A 15,160-nucleotide genomic window follows, 5' to 3' on the forward strand; every position below is an offset into this window, starting at 1 on the left:
GGGGGGACACAAATAATTGCCCACAACAATACCATGATGATAAACATCCCTTGTAAGAACGAAAACGAAATGTAAACTTTTGAATTATGAAATCTGGCAGCCATCTTTAAAAAATACTCGGTTTCGCAGTACCAGTTATTAAAGATAAAAAGGAACAGCAAAAAAAAAAAATTGAACGTAAAATCTGCAGCGTTCAATGATTAACCTCAATATAGCTCCGAAAATATTATCTGGCAGCATTAGTTTATGTATATAACTTTGAACATTTATATAAAACTAGACGATGGTTTATTTATAGATGCATGGATCTTTGTTTTACTTGTGGAGAAAAATGTTTTACTTGTGGGGTTTGAGTCTGAAATCATGCAACGTTGGGCAGACGCTGCTTATCTCAACATCCTACATCAGTGTGGTGTTGTCCCCTTTAAGAATACGAGTCATGACTCCCTGTGTTTCTTCACCAGCGCCTGTGTGCACACGCCCTCCCGTTTTGAAGTTCTCCTATCTAACAAGTTTGCTACTTATTGCATATATATATGAGAAGAGCAGGCGTGAGAGGTGGTGTTTTCGTAGAGCGTGTCTATTCATCTGCTACCGCGTGACTGGCTGACTCAGGTGAGTTGTGGCCCCTTTGTCTGATACAGTTTGTTTATTCCGGAAAAACAATCTGCTGCTGGGAGCAGATTTAGGACCCAGTTCAAGGTCCAGTAAAGGCTGAACATGTACATACATTGTTACATAAAAAATGAGCATAATTTATTTTAAATTATTTTTGTAACGTTTCTTTATTACCGATTACACCTTCTTATTGAACTCTAGTCACTCCAGTGTTAAGTTGTGTATCATAGCGCTATAATAAATAACATCTTGTTTCGATCCCCCAACGTGACGGAATTCTGGGTGTTTTTAAAACTTCGCAGGGATTTTGTGTTGGTTATTTGGCATACATTTTGGGACGCAATCCATGTAGTTGAACGCTTGGGATACTGCACCTTTTATGAAGGCTTGCTCTGAAAAACGAAAACAACCGAGACTTTATGTATGTTAAATACCCTTGTCCTACTCGGTTTACAAAGTTGTTTGAATAAGTCTCTCGTTCTATTCTGTCTTTTAAGTACAATAGGGCGAGACAAAGCTGCATTTGTTGCAATAATAAACATTTATTACTTAATGATAATGATGTGTTATTTATATAGCGCCTTAATCGAAAGCGCTTTACAGAGCACATATTTTCATACAATATCACTTAACCGAAATTGGTACTCATTTATCGACCTCGGAAGGATAAAAGGCTGAGTTGGCCTTCCCAGGATTCCAACCTGCAGATCACGCTCAGATCGCAGAAGCGAGCGCTCAACCAGCTGAGCCATTTTACCGGCTAGCTGAGCCATTTTACCGGCTAGCTGAGCCATTTTACCGGCTAGCTGAGCCATTTTACCGGCTAGTGGCTAGTTCCCAGTTCCCATCCGAGAAATGGACCATTGCATTGGCACGCCCACTCTTCTTCACGTGACTTCTGATGTCATCCTTGTGATTGCCCGGAGCCCTTTTAACGAGCGCTGAGAGGGAAGCAGGAAGGCTGTGGCCTCCGGTGCAAGTGCAACCGGACTCTACGTGCCTTTGGCTTGCAGCGGTTGGGGTGGGCATTTTCTTCGGGATACCGGGAACGTTTGTGCAAGCCCCTGGAGCGTCTGACTTCGTCTTGTCCCTGGTCATTTTTCTGACTTGGAAGGCACTTGCTGCAAGAGCAGCAGCAGTCTGTGTGCTCGTCCCTGCCAGGCTGCAGGAGCAGCAGCAATGTGTGTGCTCTTGGCTGCAAGGGCAGAAGCAGTCTGTGCTCGTAGCTGCCACATTCCTGCAAGACACCAGATTGAGATGGGGGAGCGGAAAATTACATTTACTTTAAAAATCATGTTCAGCTGTTCAATGTGAAAGGTATGAGGTATGGAGGGCTGAGAAAAGGGACAGTGGATGGTGGTGTTTAACTAATCAAAAGGGGCCAATAGAGTAATTTAATGTTTCATGGTGGTGTGTTTTAGGATGGGGCACCTTTAGCGTGGGTCTGGACGGAGGGATGGGACATAGTGGTGTGGATCTGGAGGGAGGGGATAGGGACACAGTGGTGTGGATCTGGAGGGAGGGGATAGGGACACAGTGGTGTGGATCTGGAGGGAGGGGATAGGGACACACGTGTGGATCTGGAGGGAGGGGATAGGGACACTGGTGTGGGTCTGGAGGGAGGGTTGGGGCACATTGGTGCATGTCTGGAGGGAAAGTTGGGGGCATTGGTGTGGGTCTGGAGGATGGGATGGGGCACATGGGTGTGGGTCTAGAGGGAGAGATAAGACACTGTGGGTCTGGAGGGTCGCATGGGTCATCTAGGTGTGGATTGGGACTGTGGGTTGGGACATCTTGTTGTGGCTCTGGAGGGGATGGGGCACATTGGTGTGGGTTTGATGGGAGGGATGGGGGATATGGCTATTGGTTTGTGTCTGGGGAGGTATGGGGGCACATTGTGAGTCTGGGGGGAGGGATGAGGGTATCGTGCTGTGTTCTGGAGGGTGGGATAGGGACATCTTGGTGTGGCTCTGGAGGGACTGGATGGAGGCACATTGGTGTGGGTCTGCGGGGAGGGATGGGGCACATTTGTGTGGGTTTGGGAGGGATGGGAAATTGGTCTGGAGGGAGGGGAGCTTATTGGTGTGGGTCTGGAGGGAGGGATGGGGGCACATTGGTGTGGGTTTGATGGGAGGGATGGGGGGGTCATTGGTCTATGTCTGGGGGAGGGATGATATGATAGGCTATTTATAACGCACTTAATACCGAGAGGATTCTAAGCGCGGTCCCGGGGATCAAACCTATGTTTCTCAGTGTCGTCTTGCTTCCAAGGCAAGCACAATGCCGCTGAGCTATCATCCAGATGTGGGTCTGGAGCAGGATGGGGTCATCTTGCTGTGTGGATGGAGGGACGGTGGCATCTTGGCGAGGTCTGCATTGGATGGGGGCACATTGGTATTGGTCTACAGAGAGGGATGGGGCATCCTGGTTTGGGTTGGGTGGGGACATCAGTGTGGGGCTGGAGGGAGGGGATGCCTGGACATTGGTGTGGGTTTGATTGGCAGGACAGGCACATTGGTCGGGGGCAGGTATGGGGCACATTTGTGTGGGTCTGGGGAGGGATGATGACATCTTGGTTGGGGTCTGCAATGGATGGGTGCACATTGGTGTCAGTCTGTAACAGGTATGGGGCATCTGTTGGTTTAGAGGGTGGGATGGGGCTGTAAAGGATTCCAATCGGGCATCACACCGCACCAGTACTCTGTCCCTTAGCCCAAGATATAGCGCTCAACTAGAATACTTTTTCTTCATTTTCAACGAATTCGAATTGGGTTGGCACCCAACCCGTATCACACCCCCTTTTACAAATACCCCGGATCACAATGGACCATTAACCAAGCCGGTTTGTCGGAATACAATATTTATTTTAAGTACAAAGAAAATCACACAGTTTGAATATTGGGCAGCAACCGCCAATGGGGTGATAATTACAATATAAACTAATGAAATGCACTTGGTTGACCTCCTACAAGAAAATATCCAAAGCACAAAGGACTAGGAGCACTTTTTCTATTCAGGTTGATAGCACCGAGTTAAGATTTCCCTCTACAATGTTCCCTCAAACCCCAATTAATCGAATTTTGCGTGGATAGGAAGGAGCAGCAAGGAGTCCGGGATACTATGCAGCAAACGGAACAAAAAACACTTTGCAATTTAACACTTGGAAATGACAATTAAATGAATGTGCAGTTGAATCGAGGAGGTAAATATGATTTATCACAGTATTAGGGATTTAATCTCACTAGCAACTACAAGGCAAGGTATCAACAAAGGGCATACAATTCAAAAAAGCAACTTGAAAGTAGGAACACACTGCAGCCAAATCACACGTTGAAAAGTTGCATTTTATACTTTTTCAGTTTTAAATGTCAAAGCTTTTTTTACGGTTGAAATAGACAGAATCGGAATGCAGTTTTTAGTCTGGGTGATTAGATGCACATCAAAAGGACAATATAGAATGGGAAGAGTGACTATAGCTGAATACCTGGATGAGATTTTCAATGTGGGAAGAGATTCGGTTTTGGTAAAATAAAGCAGTTGGGAAAGAAAATCGTTTTGGAAAGAAAAAGACAAATTTCACTTACACTAAATTTAATGGCTAGAAAAGAGGAACAATAATAATATGTTTAAATAGGTATAAAGAATCCCTATTAACATGAAGACATCCTACTCCACCAACGGGGATATAGATATATGTAATACAATAAAGAGCAAGATGGTACGTGTTGTTTACTTGCCTCCAACCCCCTCACACAGGAACTCTATAAGGTTTTCCAGCATCACTAGTCCTGAAAAAATGGACCGTCTGCTATAACTAATTTACACAAATGTCTGACAAGTTTATTATTCAAATAATTCAAACTGAATTTAAACAAAAAACACTACCCTCACCTAACACAGTGTACTAAACATTAAAAAACAAATATAAAACATCAGATAACTTATTTATACGACACAGAAGATATCACATAACACACAAAAAAATCTCAATGTGTCACTAAAACAACAAGCATCCCAGCATGTTTCTGTTCTTAACTGCCCAGTTCAGGCGAACATTCTTCAGGGGATAAATTTAAAAGCATCCACTAATCTCTTCCACACCGTGTTGAAAGGGTAGATTCAGGCACCCAAGAGGGTAAAAGGAAAACAACCTCCAAGCCTGTAAAAATAAAGGAAAAGAGAAACCTAATGAGTTCCAAAGAGGGAAGGAAGTACTACAAAATGTAAAAGGAGGCATGGCACAGGGATTATGCCACACTCACAAGGGTCCCAAAGGGCACCCGCAGATTTACCTTTAAATGGTGAAACTTCAAAGCACGTCACAGGATGACAAATTTGCTGGTTTCCCTCCAAATGAGAAATCAATACTTCAACAAAGCGTCACAGTCCGCTAGAGTATCGCCACACCTAAGTAAGACAAAACCAATACACAGAGACCACATGCTCTGTTATATCCAGAAATCACACTGGCTTCAATACCACTGCACATAAAATCAAGGCTCCAAATAACAAAGTGAATTACCTCCACAAATGTAGGGATCAAGACTGCAGTTCACGATTCAGTAATGAACAAGTTGAAATGGAAACATCCATACCATCAAGCAATAAAGTACAGAGTCAATTTGGAAAGCAACGGGAACATAACAGTAAACACCATTTATCTGGCATTACCAAAACCTCAGCTAACAACATGCCGTCAACGTGCACTAGGGGGCAAACAGAAGGGGGTGCTTATATTTCACACACGTGAGGAGACCATGCATTATCTAATGTGTAAAGATAACTACTCAGCGTCCATGCTGTCCAACCTCCACAACGTAAAAGACACGCGGAAAATGGATAGCCACACAACATGTGTAAAATAAAGTACCCCAACCACCAAAAAATGCAAAAGGTGTCCCGATATGGAGACAATATCATGCAAAAAGTCACATTCAAAGGCGAAATGCTGGTAGCGTGCTCACCTATACACACGGAGGGGTTTATTCACTCCACTTGCAGCATTCACACATACTCGGCCAGCACTCGATTCAGAGGAGTCATGGCTGCTGCACAATCTCAAAGCGTCTATGGTTGCGCAGCAACGCAAAGAAAGGACTCTACTTCTCGAAGTTACTCAGGAGTACAACAACCAAGGGGGCCATATTGGAACAGACCCAGGATCAACTGGTGTGGAGGAGTTTAGTGGACACTCAGCGCATCAAAAAGATGTAAATTGCACTAACTTCATCAATTGAACTAAAAACCAAATTGTTCGCCAAAAATGGGGTGCCCACATGATATATGTATCACACAATGTCCAAAATTATATTTGGCTAACCAAATGCCAATCAATGCTTTCATTGAGCCCTAGCACATTGCTTTGTAATTTGAAAATTATTTTTTGCTCTATATTCAATAATTTTTCGATCTGTTTCAATTTTGGTATTTCCATGCACCTTTTTCAAAATCAGCCATGTGAAGTCATTGAAACCATGTTTCTTTTCAATAAAATGTTTCACAAGAGGGGCAGTTATCACTTGATTCTTGATACAGCTGCGATGTTCCACCATTCGAACTTTACATTGCCTATTTGTTTTTCCCACATAATGTAGGCCACATGGACAGGTGATCAGATATACAACATTAGCTGTGTTACAATTCGTCATTTCAGTGAAGACCCACTTAAAATCAGGTAGAATTTGCAATAATCTAGTTTCTTTTGTTTGTCCACACATGCTGCAATTCCCACATGGAAAATGTCCTTTTACTTCAGGCAAACCCCACAGTCTAGTTTGCCTAACTTGTTGTATCTGCATTTCTGTCACATCATTTCTGATCAGAATATTTCGTAAATTCTGGCTTTTTCTGAAAGCCACTAGGGGAGGCAACACTTCTTTACCACGATATATACAAGTTGTTGGCCAAAGGCTATCCGCCTAGAGTTATAAGAAATGCTTCAAAAAGAGCTTACAATAGCAATCGTGAGGCACTTTTGGAGAAAAGTAGTAGGCCAATTAAAAAGATTGGCACTGTATTTGTTAATACTTTCTCAAATTTGTCCTATAAAATCAAAAACATTGTGATGAAAACTTGGAAGAAAATATATCGTGGTAAAGAAGTGTTGCCTCCCCTAGTGGCTTTCAGAAAAAGCCAGAATTTACAAAATATTCTGATCAGAAATGATGTGACAGAAATGCAGATACCACAAGTTAGGCAAACTAGACTGTGGGGTTTGCCTGAAGTAAAAGGACATTTTCCATGTGGGAATTGCAGCATGTGTGGACAAACAAAAGAAACTAGATTATTGCAAATTCTACCTGATGTTAAGTGGGTCTTCACTGAAATGACGAATTGTAACACAGCTAATGTTGTATATCTGATCACCTGTCCATGTGGCCTACATTATGTGGGAAAAACAAATAGGCAATGTAAAGTTTGAATGGTGGAACATCGCAGCTGTATCAAGAATCAAGTGATAACTGCCCCTCTTGTGAAACATTTTATTGAAAAGAAACATGGTTTCAATGACTTCACATGGCTGATTTTGAAAAAGGTGCATGGAAATACCAAAATTGAAACGGATCGAAAATTATTGAATATAGAGCAAAAAATAATTTTCAAATTACAAAGCAATGTGCTATGGCTCAATGAAAGCATTGATTGGCATTTGGTTAGCCAAATATAATTTTGGACATTGTGTGATACATATATCATGTGGGCACCCCATTTTTGGCGAACAATTTGGATTTTAGTTCAATTGATGAAGTTAGTGCAATTTACATCTTTTTGATGCGCTGAGTGTCCACTAAACTCCTCCACACCAGTTGATCCTGGGTCTGTTCCAATATGGCCCCCTTGGTTGTTGTACTCCTGAGTAACTTCGAGAAGTAGAATCCTTTCTTTGTGTTGCCGCACAACCATAGACGCTTTAACAGAGTCCTTTCTTTGTGTTGCTGCGCAACCATAGACGCTTTGAGATTGTGCAGCAGCCATGACTCCTCTGAATCGAGTGCTGGCCGAGTATGTGTGAATGCTGCAAGTGGAGTGAATAAACCCCTCCGTGTGTATAGGTGAGCACGCTACCAGCATTTCGCCTTTGAATGTGACTTTGTGCATGATATTGTCTCCATGTCGGGACACCTTTTGCATTTTTTGGTGGTTGGGGTACTTTATTTTACACTTTTTTTACACATGTTGTGTGGCTATCCATTTTCCGCGTTTCTTTTACGTTGTGGAGGTTGGACAGCATGGACGCTGAGTAGTTATCTTTACACATTAGATAATGCATGGTCTCCTCACGTGTGTGAAATATAAGCACCCCCTTCTGTTTGCCCCCTAGTGCACGTTGACGGCATGTTGTTAGCTGAGGTTTTGGTAATGCCAGATAAATGGTGTTTACTGTTATGTTCCCATTGCTTTCCAGATTGACTCTGTACTTTATTGCTTGATGGTATGGATGTTTCCATTTCAACTTGTTCATTACTGAATCGTGAACTGCAGTCTTGATCCCTACATTTGTGGAGGTAATTCACTTTGTTATTTGGAGCCTTGATTTTATGTGCAGTGGTATTGAAGCCAGTGTGATTTCTGGATATAACAGAGCATGTGGTCTCTGTGTATTGGTTTTGTCTTACTTAGGTGTGGCGATACTCTAGCGGACTGTGACGCTTTGTTGAAGTATTGATTTCTCATTTGGAGGGAAACCAGCAAATTTGTCATCCTGTGACGTGCTTTGAAGTTTCACCATTTAAAGGTAAATCTGCGGGTGCCCTTTGGGACCCTTGTGAGTGTGGCATAATCCCTGTGCCATGCCTCCTTTTACATTTTGTAGTACTTCCTTCCCTCTTTGCAACTCATTAGGTTTCTCCTTTCCTTTATTTTTACAGGCTTGGAGGTTGTTTTCCTTTTACCCTCTTGGGTGCCTGAATCTACCCTTTCAAGACGGTGTGGAAGAGATTAGTGGATGCTTTTAAATTTATCCCCTGAAGAATGTTCGCCTGAACTGGGCAGTTAAGAACAGAAACATGTTGGGATGCTTGTTGTTTTAGTGACACATTGAGATTTTTTTGTGTGTTATGTGATATCTTCTGTGTCGTATAAATAAGTTATCTGATGTTTTATATTTGTTTTATATTTGTTTTTTAATGTTTAGTACACTGTGTTAGGTGAGGGTAGTGGTTTTTGTTTAAATTCAGTTTGAATTATTTGAATAATAAACTTGTCAGACATTTGTGTAAATTAGTTATAGCAGACGGTCCATTTTTTCAGGACTAGTTATGCTGGAAAACCTTCCTGTGTGAGGGGGTTGGAGGCAAGTAAACACGTACCATCTTGCTCTTTATTGTATTACATAGAAAAGAGGAACGCCACTCTTGAATAGAAAAGTTACGCTGCAGTTGTAACCCTTCACAGTGTGCCTCTTTTCTTTAGGGAGAACTAATTTATTTAATCAAAATATTGCTAAAGACCTACAAGACCGGAGTGAATGGAAGAATGGTGCTAACGCTTAGAAATCAAGGACTGGATGCACAAAGAATTCAGACAGGTTTAAACAAGTTATCAGGGTATGGATAGGATTACTCAGAGAGTGGAACAAAGACAAAGCATAAAGATGGGTTACGCTATGTGGTGCTATGGGATGGGGAAATAAAATCCGCACTTTGGGATTTGGGACAGTCAACCGGGTTTTGGACTCAAAGGCTCTGGTCACATAAGGCGGCTGACTCTCCTAGCAGAACAACAGCTGGACCTGTCTGGTCACTGGATCGCAAGGGTACAGCTGGCATGTAGGTAGTGGGCAAAAAGCCGGTCTGGTCACAGGATACTCCCGAAAGGGTGCCAGAGCTTTCCCCCCTTCTCCCTTAGTTAGTGGGATTTTTTTTATGGGGTTTAGTTATGAAGGGTGGTTCTGCCTGGATAGGAGGGCCTGAACCAACTATCCCTTTTCTGGCAATGGATCTGGAATGTCTGGATACGCAGGCACTGGAAAATCCACAATAAAGTAGTCCCTGTCTCTGTCAGCTTCCCCTTTTTATAAGGCGGTTGACTCTGAGGATTTAGTGTTGGGCAGGACTAAGCTAGACCTACCCTGAAGAACCGGATAGGTCAGCCTATGTTGGTCGTCTCCTCCAGGAGTGGACTCAGTTTATGGGGTTGTTTTTTTATGAGGTGCAAAGCCATCCCATAGTCATTTTTGTGCAAAATCAATTATGACATAAATTCCACATTTATACAGTTGTGGCACTTTTACAAATTATATAGGCAGATTGCATGTTTCATACAGAGCATGGTGTTCCCATTCCCAGGTCTGTACGACATTATTTCGCCCTTCTAATAGTTTTTAGTGGTATCCGCTTCACCCAAAATCCCACAATTTTATATATATATTCATCATGGGCAAATTTCCATTTTTAACGTTCCATCATATGCACTTTTCCCATGATTCACATTCGCCTGGTGTTTACGTCCCATACATGCTATGGACAGCCAAAATATTTTGTTTGAAAGCCGTGGAAATTACTGTTAAACTTTTACATTACTGCATTGTCCGGTTATAGAATTAAGTCTTTAAAGTCTATTCATTAAATAGTTTTTGAGCCAAAATGGGCTGGCCTTTGTCCTCCAACTGGCACAATTTTTTCCAGGCTACCACCAAATGTCACTTTAGCCTATGGCTGCCCTGGAGTTCCCCAGTTTGAGTGACTGGTAGGTGTCACTTCCAAAAGTAACACGTAGGTGTCCCAGAAGCTATTGTCTCAAGCTGAAGCCCAGACAGAAGTCTGATGGGGGTATGATATTCTTCATCTTGGCCATTCAAAGTTTTCAAGGGCAGAAATTAACACATATGTGCCCCAGAATCTCTTTGTGGCTCCTTTTGGGGGTGAGGCCACTCCTGTTGTCAGCACAAAAATGTCAATGTAAAGTGAGCAGGAAACCGGTTTGACTGCCAATACATTGAATTATATATTTTATTTCTTTTTGTTCTGAATCAGAAGCAAGTCTGTTAAAATAAAACATGATCTAGGTTTTACCCAAACCCCCTTACACTTCTCGGCAAGGACAGGGCCTTAATCACATTGTATTTATAAAACAGCCATTTTTCTCTTTTGCAAAAGCACATTTTGACACGTGGTGAATTCTACTGGGATGTCCCCTTCAAATTCGTTTTTCTCTCCTATCTGGATTCCAAACATTGTTTGCAGCCCTAGTCAGTTTCTCTTACACAGCAGTATGTTCAAGGCAAATGTTCACTGAAATTGACATGTGCACAGAGAGCTAGGGATTCTTTTGAAGGGTTTATTTTTGATACTTTATAGCAAAAGTCAAGCGTTTTTCCATATGGCTGAGAGTAAATTTCAGGTGATTTCCCAGATCTTGCCTGCCACATCCTGTCATTCACTGATAATGCTTTCTTCTGCTGGAGCACAGTCTTAATATGGATGGGCATAGCAGAGTCTTACTGATAAAAGCAGTGTAATGTTGAACAAATGAAAAGAGCATCAAAGTGGCACCATTTAAAATGTAAAATATTTCCTTTTCCACTGGGAAATTTTTAGCAAGCAGCAAAGCAGTGGTGCTTTTCAATTCTCTTCCTTGGCATATGTAAGACAACACACTGGCAGCCTTTCTCAGGGTGCTCCCTGTTCCATCTTGCCCAATAGGTGTGCGGCAAGACAGTGCAGCCATCATTATTGTAGCTGCAAAACAGTTTCGCTGCACGGCACTGGTGCTCCAAGGAGCCGGCTCAGCCGTTCTGCTGGTAACTGCTGAAATGCAGCTTTGGGGATGGAGGGGAATTCTGCTGAGTGGGTAAATGTATCCCACAGGGCATCCTGGTGTGAGTGCGATGGGGACATCTGTGCATATGGAGGGTGGGATGGGGCATCTTGGCGTGGCCCTGGAAGGAGGTATGGGGCATATTGGTGTTGTTCTGAGAGGGAGGAATGTAGGCATATTGGTGTGGATCTGAGGGGAGGGATGGTGGCATCTTGGTGGTGGTCGGGTCTGCAATGGATGGGGGCACATTGGTGTCTGTCTGAAACAGGTATGGGGCATTTTTTGGTCTGAAGGGTGGCATGGGGCACATTGGTGTGAGTTTCATGGGGGGATGGGGACATAGGTCTGTGTCTGGGGGAGGGATGGTTCATCTAGGTGTGGGTCTGGAGGGCGGGATGCGGCATCTTGCTGTGTGGATGGAGGGATGGTTGGGTCTGCAATGGATGGTGGCACATTGGTGTCAGTCTGGAACAGGTATGGGGCATCTGTTTCTCTGGAGGGTGGATTGGGGCATCCTGGTGTGGGTGGGATGGGGACATCTGTGTGCATCTGGAGGGTGGGATGGGGCATCTTGGTGTGGCTCTGGAAGGAGGGATGGGGCACATGGGTGTGGGTCTGGAGGGAGGCATGGGGCACATTGGTGTGGGTCTGGAGGGAGGGATTGCTGCTCATTGGTCGGGTGAGGGATAGGGGCATCTTGCTGTGTGGAGGGAGGTTGGGGCATCATGGTATGGGTTTAAGGAAGGGATTGGGCATCTTGGAGTCTGATCGAGGGCATCGTTGATCTGGAATAGAGGGACAGGGCATATGATGGGGGCATGTCGGGGAATGATGGCGCATGTGGTCTGAGTGAGGGCTGGAGCACTCTGCTGGGAAGGAAGGGGCATCTGTGTGTGAATGGAGGGTTGGGGTATGTATGTCTGGAGAGAAGGATGTTGGTTTATGGGAGGGGTGGGAGCATGTGTGTGTTGAAGGGATGGAGTAATCAGTTGTATGTCACACTCTGCCCTTTTTCTCACTTGTTTTTCTCGGGGTTGAGTCTTCTTTGGAGACTTTTCTTTCTTCCGGGTTGTCCTGGATTTGTACAGGTAAGGGCGCGTATCCTCTGGGTCTGGGTCCAGTGTGAGGTTTGCTGTATGCCTCAGGAAGCTGGGTGAGGTTCAGTATCCAGGATGGAAGGAAGCATTATGGCGGATTCCAGGAGGGAGCAGCGGCGTAGAGTCAGAGTTCAAAGCGAGCGGAAGACCCGCTAGCACGGGACCGCACACGCGGTCCGGAATAAAGGAGGTAGGAGCCAAGAATAGCGGGAGCAGTTCTAAACATGGGGGGAGGGAGGGCAGCCTGGATGCAAAGGATAGAAGAAGCTGGAAGGAGCTGACGAGAGGAACAGTAGCAATCGCTAGCAACACGGACAGTAGTGTTGAGTCGCACAGAGCAGCGGGGGCGTGCCTATTTTCTAGAAGGCAGCGCGTCCAACGTAAACGCTAGAGAGTAGCGCTCCTTTGCAGGCGGCCATGTTGAAAGGATGATTGTCCCAATGATGCGGTGCCTTATGGACCATGAAGTCCATAGGGGGCGAAAGTGGCGATTCATGACAGTGTGGGTATAGAGAGAGGGTGGATGGCGCCATCTGAGTGAGTCTGGAGGTAGAGGTGAAGCATATGTGTGTAGCTCTGAGAGGTGGAGCTTGTTGGTGTATTTGTGTGGGTTCAGAGGGAGGGATGGTGGCATGTGGGTTGGGAGGGAGGTGGCATTTGAATCTGGAACCTGTGTTTGGAAGGAAAAATGGGCCATTTGCGTGTGAATTGGGGCTGAGCTATCTGCTTGTGAGTGGGGGCATGAAGGATCATTAACAGCGGAGCAGCTGGAGGGAGAGCCGCGGGCCTGACCTCTGTTCCATCCCAGACGCGCACACCCACAGCCCAGGGCACCTCTCGCAGAGCGGTCCGGGGTGCATGGGCAACCAGGCGCCGGGGAGTGGGGATGCCCTTCCACCGTAGGGGAGTTCTGCAACCCGGCAGATGGACGGGCATGCCTGGTGGGGTTGGGTTAACCTGCTGGGGATGTCCCAAACCACGCACCGGAAAGGGAGCCATGCGCAGGACGGGGGCATGCATTGCTCTCTTTGACCCGCCAGCGGGTGGGCATTGGTGGGTGCACCCTGTTCAGCAGGGAAGCCCCGATTGGGGGCAGCTGGGAGCTGAGGGAAACTCAACTGCTCCCGAGGAGCGCCTCCTCAGGCAGACAGGGGCCCAGCATGCCAGGCCTGAGCCATGGTGCAGCAGGTTTACTCGACAGGCGGGCGTCGCGGTTCCAGCCACCCACATCTGTGGGCGAGTGATGGCCAGGTCTGCTGGTGCAGCGGGTGACCTTCCCTCTTGCCCAGGTACCTGGAGCTCAGCCCCGTGCAGCCTGGCTGGGCTTTGAAGACTCTAGCAGTCCCACCCGCCCCCTGCCTGTGCTGTCTCTGGCCTGCCTCACCGTCTGTCCCCCAACCCCCCCACAATCCCCAAAAGGGGAGCGGAGGGGTTTAGGGAAGGATGAGTGGATCGGTCTGGGTGGGCCAGTGGCAGAGCGGCCTGCCTCCATCCCCCTGGGAAGCGCTGTGCAGGTTTCCCAGGCTGAGTGCCTGGATTTTTATTTATATATATGAATTTATATATACAGAATGACTGTGAACGATGGCCATGGAGTGCGGGCCTCTCGACTATATAGGGTTCGGTCGCAAATCGGGACAGTGCACACACAGCTCCGCCAGAGGCACTGGGCTGGGGCACCCCCCACTGTATGGGCCCGCTGCCCAGAGCTTTGTGCCCCCCCCCCCCCTCCGACTACGGCCTCCGATCAGACCTGGTGACCCGCTGGTTTTAAGCATATTACTAAGTGGAGGAAAATAAACTAACCAGGATTCCTTCAGTAATGGCCAGGGAAGAGCCCAGAGCCGAATCCACGTTCAGCGGCAGGCGTGTGAAATGTGCCGTACAGAAGACCGACTCCCGGGCATCGCTGAGTCTCACCCCGTGGACGGTGTTAGGCCGTATAGCAGCCTCTGGCATGGAGTCAGGTTGCTTGGGAATAAATCCCAAAGCATGTGGTAAACTCCATCCAAGGCTAAATATGGGCAAGAGACGGATGGCTAACAAGTATCGTAAGAGAAAGTTGAAAAGAACTTTGAAGAGAGAGTTCAAGCGGGCGTGAAACCATTGAGAGGTAAACTGGTGGGGTCTGTGCAGTCCGCCCGCAGGATTAAACATGGCAGGCAGGTCACCTGGAACAGTGAATGTCCTCGCAGCGCTGTGGCCCGGGCAGACCTGGCCCCTGCTCGGCGCATTACCTCTGTGACGGTGAACCGTGACCTGCTCGAAAGGCCCCAGGGGGCAGGTGCTCTCTCCTCCGGCCAAGAGTGTTACAGCCCCCTGACACCAGTTTTGCTGTGTCTGCGGGGCTGAGGGAGATTGAGCGCTGCCGTGCCCTTCTTCGGCAACTGTCCTGGCCCCTCTTTGGGGTTGCCAGGATCGCGATGGAAGACGGGGCTCCCGATGCGACAGTGGTGGACTGCCTTCAGTGAGCCTTGAACACTTCGTGCCGCTGGGTGGGGAGGCCCTCAACGAGTGGCAGTGGTCTGAGGTGATGTCGGTTAACCACCGACCTGTCTTGAAACATGGGCCAAGGAGCACGTGCGCGAGTCAGAGGGCCGAATTAAACCCTGTGGTGCAAAGAAGGTGAGGGCCGGCGCGTGCCGATTGCAGTGGGATCCCGTCGTGGTGGGCGCACCACAGACCCA

At 46.3% G+C, this 15,160-nt stretch overlaps 1 protein-coding gene and 1 long non-coding RNA gene across 3 annotated transcripts in view; both read left to right on the top strand.

Annotated features, from left to right (window-relative positions):
- The first annotated feature begins 439 nt into the window (after nt 1-439).
- The window catches only part of RNASET2 (ribonuclease T2), a 522,081-nt gene continuing 507,360 nt past the window's right edge, over nt 440-15,160 (top strand). The window contains exon 1 of one of the 2 annotated variants that reach the window (XM_069607702.1): nt 440-615. The gene's annotated coding sequence lies outside the window, so the exon portion shown is untranslated. The remainder of the gene's footprint in view (nt 616-15,160) is intronic. The other variant, XM_069607703.1, reaches the window with a different exon arrangement.
- LOC138468489 (uncharacterized) lies at nt 7,577-8,838 on the top strand. Its single transcript, XR_011268275.1, has 4 exons — nt 7,577-7,670; nt 8,024-8,123; nt 8,239-8,353; nt 8,487-8,838. It is a non-coding gene; the product is annotated as an uncharacterized lncRNA (long non-coding RNA).

This window comes from Ambystoma mexicanum, chromosome 4q, assembly GCF_040938575.1.
Source record: "Ambystoma mexicanum isolate Mex_15411 chromosome 4q, UKY_AmexF1_1, whole genome shotgun sequence".
Lineage (NCBI taxonomy): Eukaryota > Metazoa > Chordata > Amphibia > Caudata > Ambystomatidae > Ambystoma > Ambystoma mexicanum.